Consider the following 15,785-nt stretch of genomic DNA (forward strand, 5'->3'; position numbering starts at 1 on the left):
CCAGCCATTTAGTCTCACCTCTCTTCTGTCTTGTGCGCAACGCAGACGTCACTCCTGACGTCACAAGGACACGGGGTCGTAAAATCCCAAGATGGTCTCGGCGGTGCGGCAATGTATCGTTTCATTAGCATTTGAAGGCGATACACGTGAGACCAGCGCCTCGCTCGCAGCCAACCGACAACAAGTGGTTCTGACGGGTTTTTCCAGTAAAACAGGTAACACCAGTGTGGAATGAAGAAGACGCACAGAGAGAGAGAGAGAGAGAGAGAGAGAGAGAGAGAGTTCGTCCATGTCTGACGCTCTCAATTCACTTCAGACTATATTTCAAGGCATTTTGTGAAGATTACCTCGAATAATAAGATGGCAAATATCCAAAAATCTCAAGAACAAAATTAATTCAACACGGTTGAGGACATTTATCTGCCACTTTGCAATAAAACCAAACGAAAAAAAAGTATACGGTAAAGTGTCCTGATGATTTGTCGAAACCGGATATGACAGAGACACTTTTTTTATTATACTTTTTAAAATATATTTAGAGCAAGTGATAAAAAATAACCATTTGAAGAAGAATTCGATAAGGCACAGTATGTCAATATCAAATTACTGCAAAATGAAAAAAGTCAATATATTCAGGTATACTACGACCCAACTGTGCTCTGTTTTAAAGAAACACTCCAACATCTAAAAGCTTTATTGACATTCACAACATTGCCTGAGAGGCTGTTCCAGTTAAGGAAACAACAGACGTCTAGTACTGGTTAGTATGACGTCGGTGCACCTATTATGTAAGTTCTAAAGCAGTTACTCTCAAACTGGGCCCCGCAAGAGTGTCATGAATTTTGTCTTGGTCACGGTATTTTGTTTGTATGGTGTTTTTACGTTGCATGGAACCAGTGGTTATTCAGCAACGGGACCAACAGCTTTACATGACTTCCAAACCACGTCGAGAGTGAACTTCTATCATCAAAAATACACATCTATACTCTCACTCCTCAATGGAATGCTCGAGAATCGAACTCGCGGCCACCGAGGTGGCAGGCCAAGACCATACCGATCATGCCACTGAGGCGCTGGTCATTGTAATGATTACATCAATTACGGTACCACCACTGGAAAATAAAAGACTGAGAACCTTACTGAACAAAACTTATCAAAGATGGTCTGGCAGGTTATCTTCTGTTGAAGGTATGTATCATAATTACCACTTGTGAGAAAAAATACTCATACATCAAGCAATTTTGTATAAAGAATACAGTTCCTGTGATGCTGCCGGTTTCTATGTATGAAAACGAAACTAAACCATACACCATTATAATGTAGAACTCTGAAATTTGGGCTTCTTTATACCATACTATTCATATGGGAAATTTTACAGGCAATACCTAGCTTTCGGGTAAAATAAGGACACATATTTTTAAGCGGAGCAAAAAAGCAAACCAAAAGAAAGAGTGCTAAGTCGTACCATATAGTGCCAAGCGATTATTCACATACTCTATAGAAATAATATGGTATGTCAAGAGATGATGCTTAGTACAAGAATGACTCACAGAAAGTGGTGGTTTTCTCGGCGCTGAGTCTTTTGCTAACCGACCACACCACTTCCTGATCTGCTTCAGATCTCAACCGAGGCTTTCATTTTTTTTTTTTTCTATTTTAACCTCCACAAGCTTTTATTCAATAGGAAACTTGCACTATCAACGTTAAAACCTAAGTTCTTCGAGCTTGTGAGCTATAATCTTTTTGCAAGGGTTAACCATATATATTGATCTACTGTACAAGAAACCATTTGTTCTCTTATCTATCTACATTCACTCAATGTTATTACGTTGTTCTGTTTGTTCCTCTCACCATCTACCATCAATGATCACATTCGTTTAGATACTAAATCTTATGAAAAATCTACCAAGCTTTCCTGATGCAGAGGTACTGGACCTCATTTTGAAGTAAATTGTAAAAGAAAAACAAAAATAATTTTTCTACACAGGGTGACGTTGGAGCTGGTCTTCATTGAAACTGACGAATTTATTCACGGTCAAAGACTGAAAAATAATTTGTTAATATCAGTAAAGTTATAATGATAATGATAATGGTAATAATATATGTTCCATTTCGGATCAAGGGAAGGGCTAGTAGTAAATCGTCTGCATAATGCAGTATCCTATTGTCAAGGACAACAACCATGCCACCATGAGGCAAGGAAGGATCCATACCCTGTGGAATACCAAACAGGTTTAGACTCATTGAAAGACCCTATCAGCTAGTGAATATCACCTACTCATCTTCCCTTAATTAAAATACGATTGAGTCAACAGGGACCATCGAAGTCAAATTGAAAAGACCTGTCTTGAATAAAAATACAATACCCAAACAAGTATCACAGCTACGTCATTATTTTCTATATGCAAGCCAGCTATCAGGAAGTACGTGTCTAGGGGAATGTTGAAAAAGCTCTTTCACAACAATGATGATCTCATTACTGAAGAACACGAAAGAGGTGTCTTCTCATCAGCTCGTCAATAATGTCAAAACAATAGTGGTTGCTTCAGCTAAGTTCGTTAAAATGAGAAAATGAAGATATCGACAGGGTTTTATGTTGAAAGAATGAATATTTCATGAAGTACTTCAGTCTCTTAACCAGGTTCTCAAACATATCAGAAGACTAGTAAGTATGACATCGAAATTCAAAGAGAGAGAAAGAAAAAAAAATATCCAAGGATTCAGCGACAACAGGCGACAACACGACGCTAGCGGTAATTATCAGGTACTTGTCTGAATACACAAGCATCCTGCACAGTGGCGACATCGCCTAGACACGGTTTTTACGATTTCTTCCTTCGGGGAGTTCTAAGAATTCGTCCACGTAAGAATGGCGTTATTTGTTATTCCTCTAACTTCTATTCTATGTTCTAATTCAGGATACATAATAAGTTTCAAACAAAACCCACATATTATTCTTTTTGAGAACTCCTGATCAAGACTATATTCTATATTGATAACGCTATAGTATTGAGAATCACATCAACCGTGCATTTGATGTCTAGGCCAGTCCTTTACGACGCCCCTGATTGGCTGTTGATAAGCCAATCACAGGGCTGGAAGCTCTCAGTCTCTCGAAAGTGCACATGAGTAGGATCTATGTTCCACCTCTCCTGAGGGATACGTCTTTCAGGAGAGGTGGAACATACATCCTGCACATGTGAACTCTCTCGAGAATCAGTTTCCATCCCTGTGACTGGCTTATCAAGAGCCAATTAAGAGCGTCGTAAGGGACTGGCCTAGACATCAAATGCACGGTTGATGTGAATCTACTATAGTACAAGTAACATTTATAACATATGCACTTCTTCCATCACAGCTATGAGGACTACTAACAATATGACAGTAACGATCTCATGTATTCATAGTTTATTCGGTTGTGTTATTTCTTCACTTTTTTTTTTAATGCGAATTACGTACTGGTATACTTATAGCAATAAAAAAAAAAATATATCAGGCTTGCCAACCACTGCACCCCTTCCTCCCAACCGACCGCTCTTTGTGACCAAAAGAACCAATTAATCAGCCCAATTCTAAAGCGATCACTTTCCTTGGGCAGACAAGATATGGTGTATGCCATTATGCTGTCGAAAATGCATGAGCTTTTGTTATTCACCACTATCTGTTAATGAGAATCACTGTCTTAAACTGTATACTTTAGACCTAAACCTGACGCGCCTTTGGGATGTTCATTAGTCTGTACAGACAGAACTCTAAACCTGCCTCATACAAGCTGAATGTATACCCAACTATTACCACGAGACTAACGACCTCACTCAGAATTACCTATACTTAAAAAATGAACAAACTAAGAGTACGGTGCAAGTCACTGTATGTCGCAATAAGGTCAAGAGAGCAACTGAGCACAAGTGGCGTAGGCCTAACAATCAGCGAGCAATTTGGGAACTTTCTTAAGCTACAATACCTCATATCTACCTGACAACTTTTTTATCCCCTTGTAACAAACATCACCAACAACAATTCTTTTATGTTAACAAATAAAATATACAGCTTTATATTAACACAGGGATATTTGTTATTATGTGCTCGCTTGTTTTCATGAGATTATGACCACGTTCATACCAACTTTAAACAGAGTACGAGGTTGAAAATTATAATATATATATATATATATATATACCTAGTTTTTTAAGAGGTCTCAAAAAAGGGCTGGAGACATACAGAAATCTTGCCATAAGTAATAAGACTCACAAATCAATCTTAATTGCTGAAAAGGATTTGATACCATGAATTGCTTCGTATCTAATTATCGTAGCTTATATAATGTACTAAGTTGTTCTAAGGTGATTTCGACAAACAAAATCTACTAGTACTAGCTATATAGCGCTTTCGGGCTGTTATTCCATGAAGCGATGACCAGGGATTTTATATTTAATCCTACCAATCGCCTAACAGAGAGAGAGAGAGAGAGAGAGAGAGAGAGAGAGAGTCCACCAATTGAACACTTCAATTTAGAACTTGAAGCGTAACAGTGAAATTGCTTACCACTCGCCCCATAATCTTTCCTACATCGCCAGCTCTTACGCCCATACCAATGCAAACAACATTGCATTGAGTCACAGCCATTAATCAATTTGAAGGTAACGACCTCCACCAATCACAACTATGCTCCATCCACAAATATGTGTGCATCTGCACAGAAAGAGAGAAAGAGAGAGAGAGAGAGAGTGAGATTTCGACCTTTGGCATCACAGACAATTTGAATTCCGAATTGGTGACATTCATTGACAACTCTGTGAATACAGGCATGCTAATTCCCACATCCTAAAAGAACAAAATATAACCGATGATTAATCTCTCACATATACCAATTCAATGTAAGTTCTTTCTTTTACAGATAAAAAGAAAAAAAACTTTAAACGCCGGATGACGTCATTCTCTTTAGAATCTGTCTATATGAACTTGAAAGTAATGGAGAGTGCGTGAGGTTCAACTTGTTGTCTGGTAAAGAGAAAGACTGAAATATAACTCACTATTAGTCAGCATAATAGATTTCCTTATGAGGGACACCAAAAAATACAGAATCTTGCAACCTGGCAAAACAAAGGACGAACCCATACGAGATATTGGCAAATGAAAAAACTCTTGGGAAGAAAAAATCTTACTAACTGAATAGCTACGCACCAAAAATGTCCTCATCCCATTTTTGTCTTTACCGGCAATTTAAGGCAACACCCTCTCTCTCTCTCTCTCTCTCTCTCTCTCTCTCTCTCTCTCTCTCTCTCTCTCTCTTCTGACTGTCAGCATTGATTAATCTTCAAAGTTTTTCTACCCAAGAACATATACCTTATGTCCAAATTAATCTTCGCATGCGTCAGAAGTCAAGAACACTGAATGGCATGAATCATAATTTGACTGAATAAGTGAGCACGCAACCCATATACCGTTTGTCAATATATATACGTACACACACACACACACATATATATAGATATATATATATACATATATATATATATATAATATATATATATCATATATATATATATCTATATATGTGTGTGTGTGTGTGTGTGTGTGTGTATACACTTGGGCATATCTGTTCTGGAGCGAGGTATAAACTCTACCGAGCTGGGTATAAGCTATCCAATTCAATTAGCTAAGCGCAGGTCCCTATATTATCAACTTAGCCGGCTACCTTTTCTCTTATATAAATTTAAAATCGCGTGAAATTCCCGTAATAAAAACTTGTCTCAGGTGTTTCCAAAGACTTTAGATGAGTGAACACATTTTCATAGAAATTAGTTTTGGGAGAGCTGGTGTAGAATAAACAAAATGTACACAAAAACATAAAACCTTTACTGCTTCACATTCCGCCAGTTTAGTTATTCTATTCGAATATCAAATGATACATTCAGACGAGATCTCCTTAAACACATAGTACTATAAAACGTTAAGCATTTCTATCTCAGAAAGGTTGGTATGTCTGGAACTCTCTCGAGTACGTGGGCAAAATTATGAATTCCTTCTCAGCGACTTCGATGGTTTACAGAGATTCGACTTAATAATGTATAACACGTAAAAATTACGATAAGTAAATCTGTAATTACGAGTGAGATTGAGAAAGAAGAATGATTTCAAATTTCTAAGTAGAAACTGGGAGAGTAACTGGATGAACTGTTCATAGGTCAACCCGGAAAGCCCTATAGTAGTCTAAGTCTAATGCATGAGATTGGGAATTATCTTTTAGAAAGAATGTTTATGATAAAGTGCCAGTTAGAATTAGTTTTATTTCAGTGGTGTTAGGCCGCTCTTTTAAAGTCTATGATAATTATAGCTTGATATATCTGAACAAATACTTCGACATAAGGCGGGATAACGGACGTTTCTTCATATTATACGGTATACTTTTCATTAATAATTTTATATTTGTTGTTTATATCCTAGGTACCCTATCAAAAGTGAATTCTATACAGATTTATCATTGTATAAATATATTCCTTTGACTGTATTGTAAGACAACAAAACCAAAATTGCAATTGTATCATTTCCTTGCTCTTGCCGTAACACCTAATTTTATCAACTACGCTGTGATTAGAATAGGTTCTGATGAATCAATGTTAGCATGCAAAATACGATAACTATTTATGATGATGTTAATTATAATAAAACAAATATATTTTATATTAGTTGCTACATGAGACCTCAGCTGCTGGACGGCAGAACTTAGGTAAAAACTAGGCCTATAAAAACAACCGAATTCTAACTTCAATTAACCAGGATTTTCAGCTCATTTCGATCACTGCCAACCAATCAGCAACTCCATATCTAAATCATCCGAACTAGTATGAATTACGTGGCATGACTATTTCGGGTACTATACAAATAGTAAATAAATAATGTGAAAACATTAAATAAATCGGTCAAAAGTTTAACTGTTCACAGTACTCACTTTGCACCTGCTGTGAGGCTTCTTCCTTTGTACATCCTTTGCAGCGTCCCTTCGGCCCCTTCATTCCTTTTACTGTACCTCCATTCGTTTATTCTTTCTTCCATCTTGCTATCCACCCTCTCCTAAGAAATGTTTCACAGTGGAGCTGCGAGGTTTTCAAATCTATTTTCATTTTCCCTTTCAGCACTGAATGACCTCATAGGTCCCAGTGCTTGGCCTTTGGCCTAAATTCTTTATTCCATACCATTCGTGTTCTTAATTATTTTGTTAAAAAAATTCGCTTTCACTTCTTGAAAAGTTTCATTTTCAAGAACTCAATTCACATCTAGGCTAATGAAGTCTTCCCTGCCTCCTTTGCAGTAGGTTTGGATTCTTTACAAAGCAAACGCTTCCAGCAGGCATAGACAATTAATTACGCAACTTCATTAATCCCAGGCAGTTCTATATATATAGTTGAGGCTCATCACTGATTTTCATCCTGCCGAAAACAGGCTTGCCTCTGAACTCGGGTGAGCATTCAAAATCTCTACAAACTTTAGCACTACGATAGTCCCATAACATCCAGTGGAAGCACAGAACACACGGGAAAGGAGGCATAAAACTACAACTTTCACAGGTAATGACTGAAGCTACACTACTTAGCGCATCAGAAATCAGACTGTTAATACAGTGCGGTAAGATAGTAGCAAGGCAAACGATTGTACCGAAAAGAAACGATCTATTCTGACACACTTCACTACTTGTGCACTTCATGATGCACGTGAATTGTAGGGTAGTACATGTTTGTTGATATGAACAGTTGTTTCTTATGTGCTGGACAGATGAGTAGTTATCTAATGTATTATATGATTAAGTATATGAACAGTATACATATTCACAATTAATCAAACATTACAAAACTAAACTAAATATTCGTGGCAATATTTAAAGTAGTCTAGCATACTACGTATATGTTGGGTGTAAAGCCAGTGATCTATAAGGCAGTAACCTACTCATTAATGATTTGAACAGCTAACCAATGAAGCAGTAGGCTAATGCTAAATCCACTAGCCAATTAAGGGACCGTTGATACCTGCTTTGATTATGGCATATCTAAAGGAAAGTCTTTATATAATATACTGTCTTTAGTTGAGTGGGTTTAGCATCTGTCTACTGTTTCTGTGGTTGCCGGTTTAAATCCATTTAATTTGGTTATTGTTAACACCAATTGCTCAGTGATATGGCCTGTTTATAATACACACAATATATATATATATATATATATATATTATATATATATATATAAGAGGTATAAACCACGAAGGAAAAATAAACAACGGAGTTCCCGCAAGATCTTTCGACGTTCAATATCCTTTACTTAGCAGATAAACTGACTTACAAGAGGAATTGACAGTACAGGAAAGCTCGTATAACTGACAGATAGGGATTATAAGAAGATTAGTACCTAGAATCCGGCACATCTGGAGAAAGAGTAACCTTTCCAAACAAGCATAAACATGGGTACAATTTAAAAAACAAAACGATTAAGTCAATCTGCTCAGACACAAGTGCAAGACAATTAAAGGATAATAGAGGGTGACAGCTATTCAGAACTTTGGTAAACAAAAACTTATTCACAATACATATTCACGATACATATTAAACATACATATACAACGAAGATATCTCTAAGGCAAGTGATTTGTATTTAAGTCTGTAGTTATATCTTTGAGGTCATTCTTAAACATGTTACAAATGCAAAGGTCTAAATGAAACAGGCCACGACTTATATTAAAATTACAATGTGAAGTAAGTTGCATTATAGCAGATTCTAAAAGATTTCGTGATAAGACATCTTTTGACCTTGCAATTACTGAACTACCAATCCGATTTATTCGGTGGTTGTTTTCACTTAAATGAATGAATATTGCATTAGATGTTTGCCCAGTTTTTACAGAATATTTATGCTGGCTTAATCTTACTTCTAAGCCCTTGCTCGACGGTCCAAGATAAAAAGAAGGGCAGTCTATACATGGAATTTTATATATTATGTTGTTGCTTTCCCTGGGGCCATTTTTTATTAACATCCCTTTAGTGTGTTATTATAGGAAAAAACAAGGTTGTCCTTAAAGGCTTTTAACAATGATATAATGGTTTCAAATCCGTTAAAATAAGGTAAACTAAGAATGTTCTTAGAATTTTCTTTCTCCGTGTTACTTACACTATAAAACTTTTTGTGGGCTTTATTATAAGAAATATCTAATATATGTGAAGGATAACATAAATCTTTCCCTATTTTTCTTATGTATTCAATTTCTTGATCCAAATATTGGGGACTGACAATGCACAATGCCCGTAAAAACATAGAAGAAAAAAATGATATTTTGATGTTGAGATGGTGGCCTGAATAGAAATTAACATAAGTTGTTGGTTGGTTTCTTATAAATGCTGAATTTACATTTCCAATTCTAGAGTAAACTTAATCGATGGTACCTGGTTATTTAATTTAGCGAGTAAATCATTTACATCAATACCAGCAGGCAGAACAGCTAAAATATCATAAACATATCTATACCACTTTACAGGAATATAAATGATATTAGGGAAGTAGCGTTTTTCAAAGAATTCCATGTACAAGTTTGAGAGGAGTGGTGATAAAGGGTTTCCCATTGCCATGCCAAATATTTGTTGATAAAATTCACCATTGAATATAAAATTACAATCACAAATGTACAAACTAGTGAGTGAAATAATGTGACTAATAGGTAGAGGAACCATCTCCGATTCTCATATGTATAATTTTCTAGATTTAGTTGATAAATTAAACAAAATTACTCTTGCCCCACTGATAGATTCGCTAGTTTTGATGTATGTTCTCTTTTTACTAAAGTCCCTATAGACTATTTTAGAATATCTTAGTAATGAACTAACTCAGCATGAATTACCTTTACCTATAAGTCACATTATTTCACTCACTAGTTTGTGTATTTGTGATTGTAAGTTTATATTGGCATGGCAATGGAAAACCCTTTATCACCACTCATCTCAAACTTGTACATGGAATTCTTTGAAAAACGCTACATACCTAATATCATTTATTTTCCTGTAAAGTGGTATAGATATGTTTATGATATTTTAGCTGTTCTGCCTGCTGGTATTAATGTAAATGATTTACTCGCTAAATTAAATAACCAGGTACCATCGATTAAGTCTTTACGTAAATTGGCGCTTGAACTAGAAACAAAAAGGGGAAAGAAGAGAAGTTATAGTGCTGTATATCGTGAGTTGAAAAAATCTGGTATCAAGCCATTTCATGTTATCACCAAGCCCAACATCACTCAGCAACAGGGAGAAGACTGTGCATGGTTTTGTGGTTCATTTTTTAAAAATTGGGATGAAGCTGACTTTCTCCATGTTACTGCATTAGATGAATTCTTCATTTACATAGTCAGGAAGCCAAATCATAAAAATGACATAATTTGGGCTGCAAAGTTTGATGATGTCACCGATGACGTGCGCTATCCCCAAGTTGTGAAATTTCCTGAATGTTTGGGACAGTCATGGAATGCCGAATACTTCAAAGAAACCGGGCTTACTGTTGGAGTATTTCCTTTCCTCAAAGATCCTGAAAATGTGTTATCTGTTGAAGAAGTTACATTTTTGCATGATAAGGCACCATGTTTCAAGGCTCTTCAGACACGGGAGCTGCTTCGAAACAGTGGTATCGATTTTTTCTCGTCAAGTGAATTTCCAGGTAGCTCCCCTGACCTTATTGTATGTGAAAACATTGGTAGTATCTTAAAGGATCGTGATGAAGTGCGCACAGTGAACTATTGTGGTATACCAAGCCTCGACGACCTGCGAAGAGAGGTGACCGAAGAACTCAGGGAAATGGGGTTGGAGTCTCAGCTTTTTTGCGATTTGCTGAAATCATACCCCTCAAGAATGCAGGCTGTGGTACAGGCAGATGGAGGCCACAAAAAATATTAAATACTCAGAGAGAAACTTAAATAAGTTCCTGTTCTGAATTACTTTTGTTTTTGTCCATATCAATTTTAGTTTATGCTGTAGAGGGGGGCGGCCCCTCTAATTTCGAAACACCCTGTATATAATTATAGTCTCTGCGTACTTGTGAGCGAGTGTGTGCGTGTGTGTGGGTGTGTGTCTGTGTGTGCACAAAAGGGTGAAACCGTTCAGGATTTATACCCAGTGTTTCGTTTTCTCTAAAATACATCTGTATATTGAACTGTCCTCTTTTTCCATTCAGATAGCGTGGCTCTAGAAGGTAATAATACCCACGATGGTAACAACCAGACGGTATTAACACACTGCTGGAGTCAATCAAGGTATAATAGATTTCTCAGGGAAACGTTCCTCTCAGCGGCCTGTAACTCTAGACTTCAGGTCTCATGCTTATATTTTATGCATTTTTACTTACGTGTGATAAACGAATCACGTATTAAATTCACTGTAATTAAGCATATGCTTATATATGTCCATATTTATATCAAGAACTTTGGTAAGTAAAATATGTCTTTGCTGTGAATTTAAAGAAGAAATGCTAAAGTACAAATAACGCCTAGGCTACAAGATGCAAATGAAGAGATACGCCTTAAAGAGAGTACAAACATTTTTTCCGCAGATTAAGCATTACAAAAAATATTGAATGAAAACAGAAGAAAAGTACAGGTCAAGAGCTGCGAAAAATTGAGAACGTTACTGAAAATCTGATATCGGTTGTAGATTAAGTCAAGGCAAATGAAGATAACTGAAAAATGCAAAGGGCGGAAGTCAAGGCAAATGAAGATAACTGAAGAAGGCAAGGGGCGGAAGTCAAGGCAAATGAAGATCACTGAAGAATGCAAAGATGCAAAAAGCAAGACTTTGCTCACTAGTTTGACCTTGTAACTCACTGTGAGTATCACTGCACTTAATATTTCACAATATCTGATGCATAAAATTAGTATTCATTTTAAGCTGCCTTTATTGTGATATTTTAAATTCGTAGTTCTTCATTCTTCTACGTATATATCTGGGGGATGTTATGAAATCTCCACATATCACTTTGAACATTGAGTTCCTGAAGAGTTATCAGCAGAATATTCAAATCTTCATCTTCTACACAAAACTGATGTTTTCCCCACAACATTGTCCTTAGGAAGCTATACAGCAGAGGATCTTAACAGTGGGTATCCATACCCCTTTGGGGGTGGGTATGAGAACCACTTGCTGGGGGTATGGGACTTGATCTCTGGATTTGTATGTTCTTTATCTTAATAGTTTCAATGTATACATGGGTACATTTTGTAATTATTAACTATATGAAACTATAAATACTTTTGATTTTCTTGTATGTTCTATTCCTAGCGATTCATACCTAACGTATGAATTAAACTAAGTTAATTAAGTTATACTGGGCATTTCATTGGGGGTCTGGAGTCATCAAAAGGTTAGGAACCCCAGCTTTAGAGTGCTATGGCCGAACTGCTGTCTGCAACACTGGAGTGTTGTCCAATAACTATTCTCCTATATATATATATATATATATATATATATATATATATATATATATATATATATATATATATATACTATATATGTATATTGTGACGAAGTGGCCTAGAGTATCTGGGTCTGGATACCATTAATACTTGGGGGAAGTAGCCAAAGATCTGTGTCTGGACACCATTAATATTTGTTAACCCAAATTGCCAAGTATCTGGTTACTACACTTACCATTTGTACTTGTTAGCGGAAGAGACCCTTTTATTCCTGGGTCTAGGACACCCTTTGTACTTGGGGCACAGTTTGATCAAGCACTTGGTTATTGCTTACCTCATTCTTACCTGATTCTGATTCATTTAAGGGAAACGGCACAATTACCACTCTATATTTCTACCTAAACAAAAACAAAACATATTATATTATATTGTTATATACTGGTGGAAGTAAATGAAACTCTTCCAAAAATTTTAAATACAAAAATTTATTTCTAAATTCAAAATTTATAAGTGAAATTCACAATCTCAGGAAAATTATTATTACTCGAAAACAAAAGTTTAATTATTTCTTGAATTAATTAAGCAAAATTAAATAAAAATGTATCAAGAAAATTAATTAAATTAGATTATAAAGCAGTAATTAAATCTGAAATGAAATGTTATTAAATACAGATTAATTCACAAGTGTAAGATTCAAAATCTACACAATCAAAATAATTCAAACTAATTAAACAAAATAAAGACAATGCAAAACAGCATTGGCAGTACAAACGTTAAGCATATAAAATGGACATGTCAATAGAACAAAGCAAAAGAAAAATTGCATAAAAATTATAATTTTATCCAAACATTGTAAAATAAAACCTTGAAGTGCACTTCAAAACATTTGTAAAATACCTTCAAACACAGTTGCAACTCCTGACCCAAATGAACAGGCCTGTTACATTCTTTCGTGGGCGCCTTCACAAAAATAATATCAATAACACTATGCTCAGATTCCACAAACAACACATACGTTAAGACAATTACTGAGTGACCTGCTCAAAAACGAATTGAGTTACATTACGTTTATGAAATAGACTCGCGAACGAGCAAGCAAGAGAGAGAGAGATACTATCCCTCACGCCAGCAGTTAGTTCTCGGGATCAAATGCAATAGTTCTCTATCCTAGTAAGCGTATGGGCATATGGGGCGATTAGCTTCGAGTTCAAGACGAAAACATATTACGTCATCTGCGTCGGTCGCGTGTGTGTAGGAATGAACAAGGCCCCCTTGGTTTCATTATAGGAGCTGCTTTAGGATGATAAAAAATCAGCTTAACAAAGGTATTCTCAAGATGTGAAAAACAACTCTCTCCAGAGGCTTACATATAAGCGCTTACTCTTTCTCTCTGTCTTACGTATGTTTCAAAATGAAAAGTTACACTACTTAACATGTGTTACCTTTAAATGTGGGAATCTGAACACAAAAACATACATGCCATAACATGATACACAGGTTCTGAGGTGAATTAATCATATTACCAAAATTATAATTACATTACATTACAAAGCTTACATTATAAGAATATATATATATATATATATATATATATATATATATATATATATATATATATATATATGTGTGTGTGTGTGTGTGTGTGTGTGTGTATGTGTGTCTGTGTGCGCGCCCGCGCGCATGTGTGTATGACTCCATGCATTTCTACAGCTTCGTTTATTATTATAGTAAATGATCTGCATTGGAAAAAACGTAAATGATGTAGAATACTTGGATGCATATACTAATTACTCCTTAATATTATCAAAAGAGGACACAAAAGACGCGTAATGTGTTCACTATGTTAACTGCATTTTCCTCAGTATTTCAAAGATTGGAAAATGGATCACTTTACATTAGAAAGCGTAACAGGCTCCCACTAAATTCTGTCAGATACCGTCAAATGAAAGTCTTATATACGTGGAATTCCATCAAAATCTTGCAGAAAGTTGCAAGAGAGACGCTTGCAGTTCTGATCGACAAGGGAAGGACAACGTGTCCGAAAGGATGGTTATATATATCTTATTCTAATCGCTTTTAAAAATTCAATAATCGTTTTAGGTCTAGAATGGAATGCACGAGAACAGACGCAAACTGGTTATCGGACTATTTGCAGAAACACAACAGCTGTCAATAAAAAAAAAAAGGTCCACATTCAGCAAACTAAAAAACGTAAACATGATATTTTTAAACAATTTAAAAATAATTCAAGTGCTTTTTCATAAAATCAAATCCAGGCCTGAGACACTAACGAAGTCTCTCACGGAGCTTCTCTCTAATTCTATCAAACCACGAGGAAACAAATTGATAGAACATTACTTAATCAGCCACGAATACTTGAACTGATCTTAGTCTAAAACTCACAAAGTTACGAGCCCCATATCCCACTGCTAATGCAGAATCAATGATTATAAAGTTAACGACAACAGACATCAGATTTATTCCGAATGCCATAGATAATCCGGATAAGCGGAGACTGAATGAATTAGTGATGATTAGGAGATCTTATACGGAGATAAGGCACAACTCATTGTGTATGGAGTCAGCAGGTATAACAAATTAGATCAAGTTCAAGGAACAAGGGGCATCTTCTAAGAGTTGCGATGTCTTAATGCCTATGGATCATCAAAGGATTTAATTTATAAGGATACACCAACAATAAAAACAGTATTAAATAGCAAAAGGCTGATAAATACATATTCCTCGTGATGAAATCGCCGCAAACAAGTCGAAACTTCACAATAAATGCATTGTAGATAATGTCTACGTTTTAGTTTACTACCTCATTATTATTATAATTATTATTAATACCGGGGTTGCTGAGCAGAAACTCCGGATGAGAGAGAGAGATTGTAATTCACTCTGGACCTGAGACACGGTTTGAAGGGTGGACATTTTGAAAAAAATACCTGGGAATACAACATCAGTTCAAGGCGCTAAAATTATATTTAATTTTAACAATTCATTTCCTATTTTTTGATGGGCTCCTCATTTAGCAATAATAAGGAATTTTGTGAAAGCAACACTGCCCTTGTTCAAATATATTAAGTCACGAAACAGCAAAGTAAAAACTATTGTCTCGGAAAAAAAATCAAAGAAACCAGCATTCCAAAGCCAGTTTCTCTTTCCCAGAATTCGCAAGAACTGACACATAATCCGATGGGACGCAACCCGCGGCTTCCATGATAATCCACCTGCAGCGTTGTCATTTTCTCTGGACGAAGATAATAATGATTACCACAGTCTCATGACAGACCTTTTGTCTATTCGTTTAAGTCTGACCAGTGCTTCGTTACTTGTGTAGTGACATGCAA

The sequence above is a fragment of the Macrobrachium nipponense genome, chromosome 35 (assembly GCF_015104395.2).
Source record: "Macrobrachium nipponense isolate FS-2020 chromosome 35, ASM1510439v2, whole genome shotgun sequence".
NCBI classification, from domain to species: Eukaryota; Metazoa; Arthropoda; class Malacostraca; order Decapoda; family Palaemonidae; genus Macrobrachium; species Macrobrachium nipponense.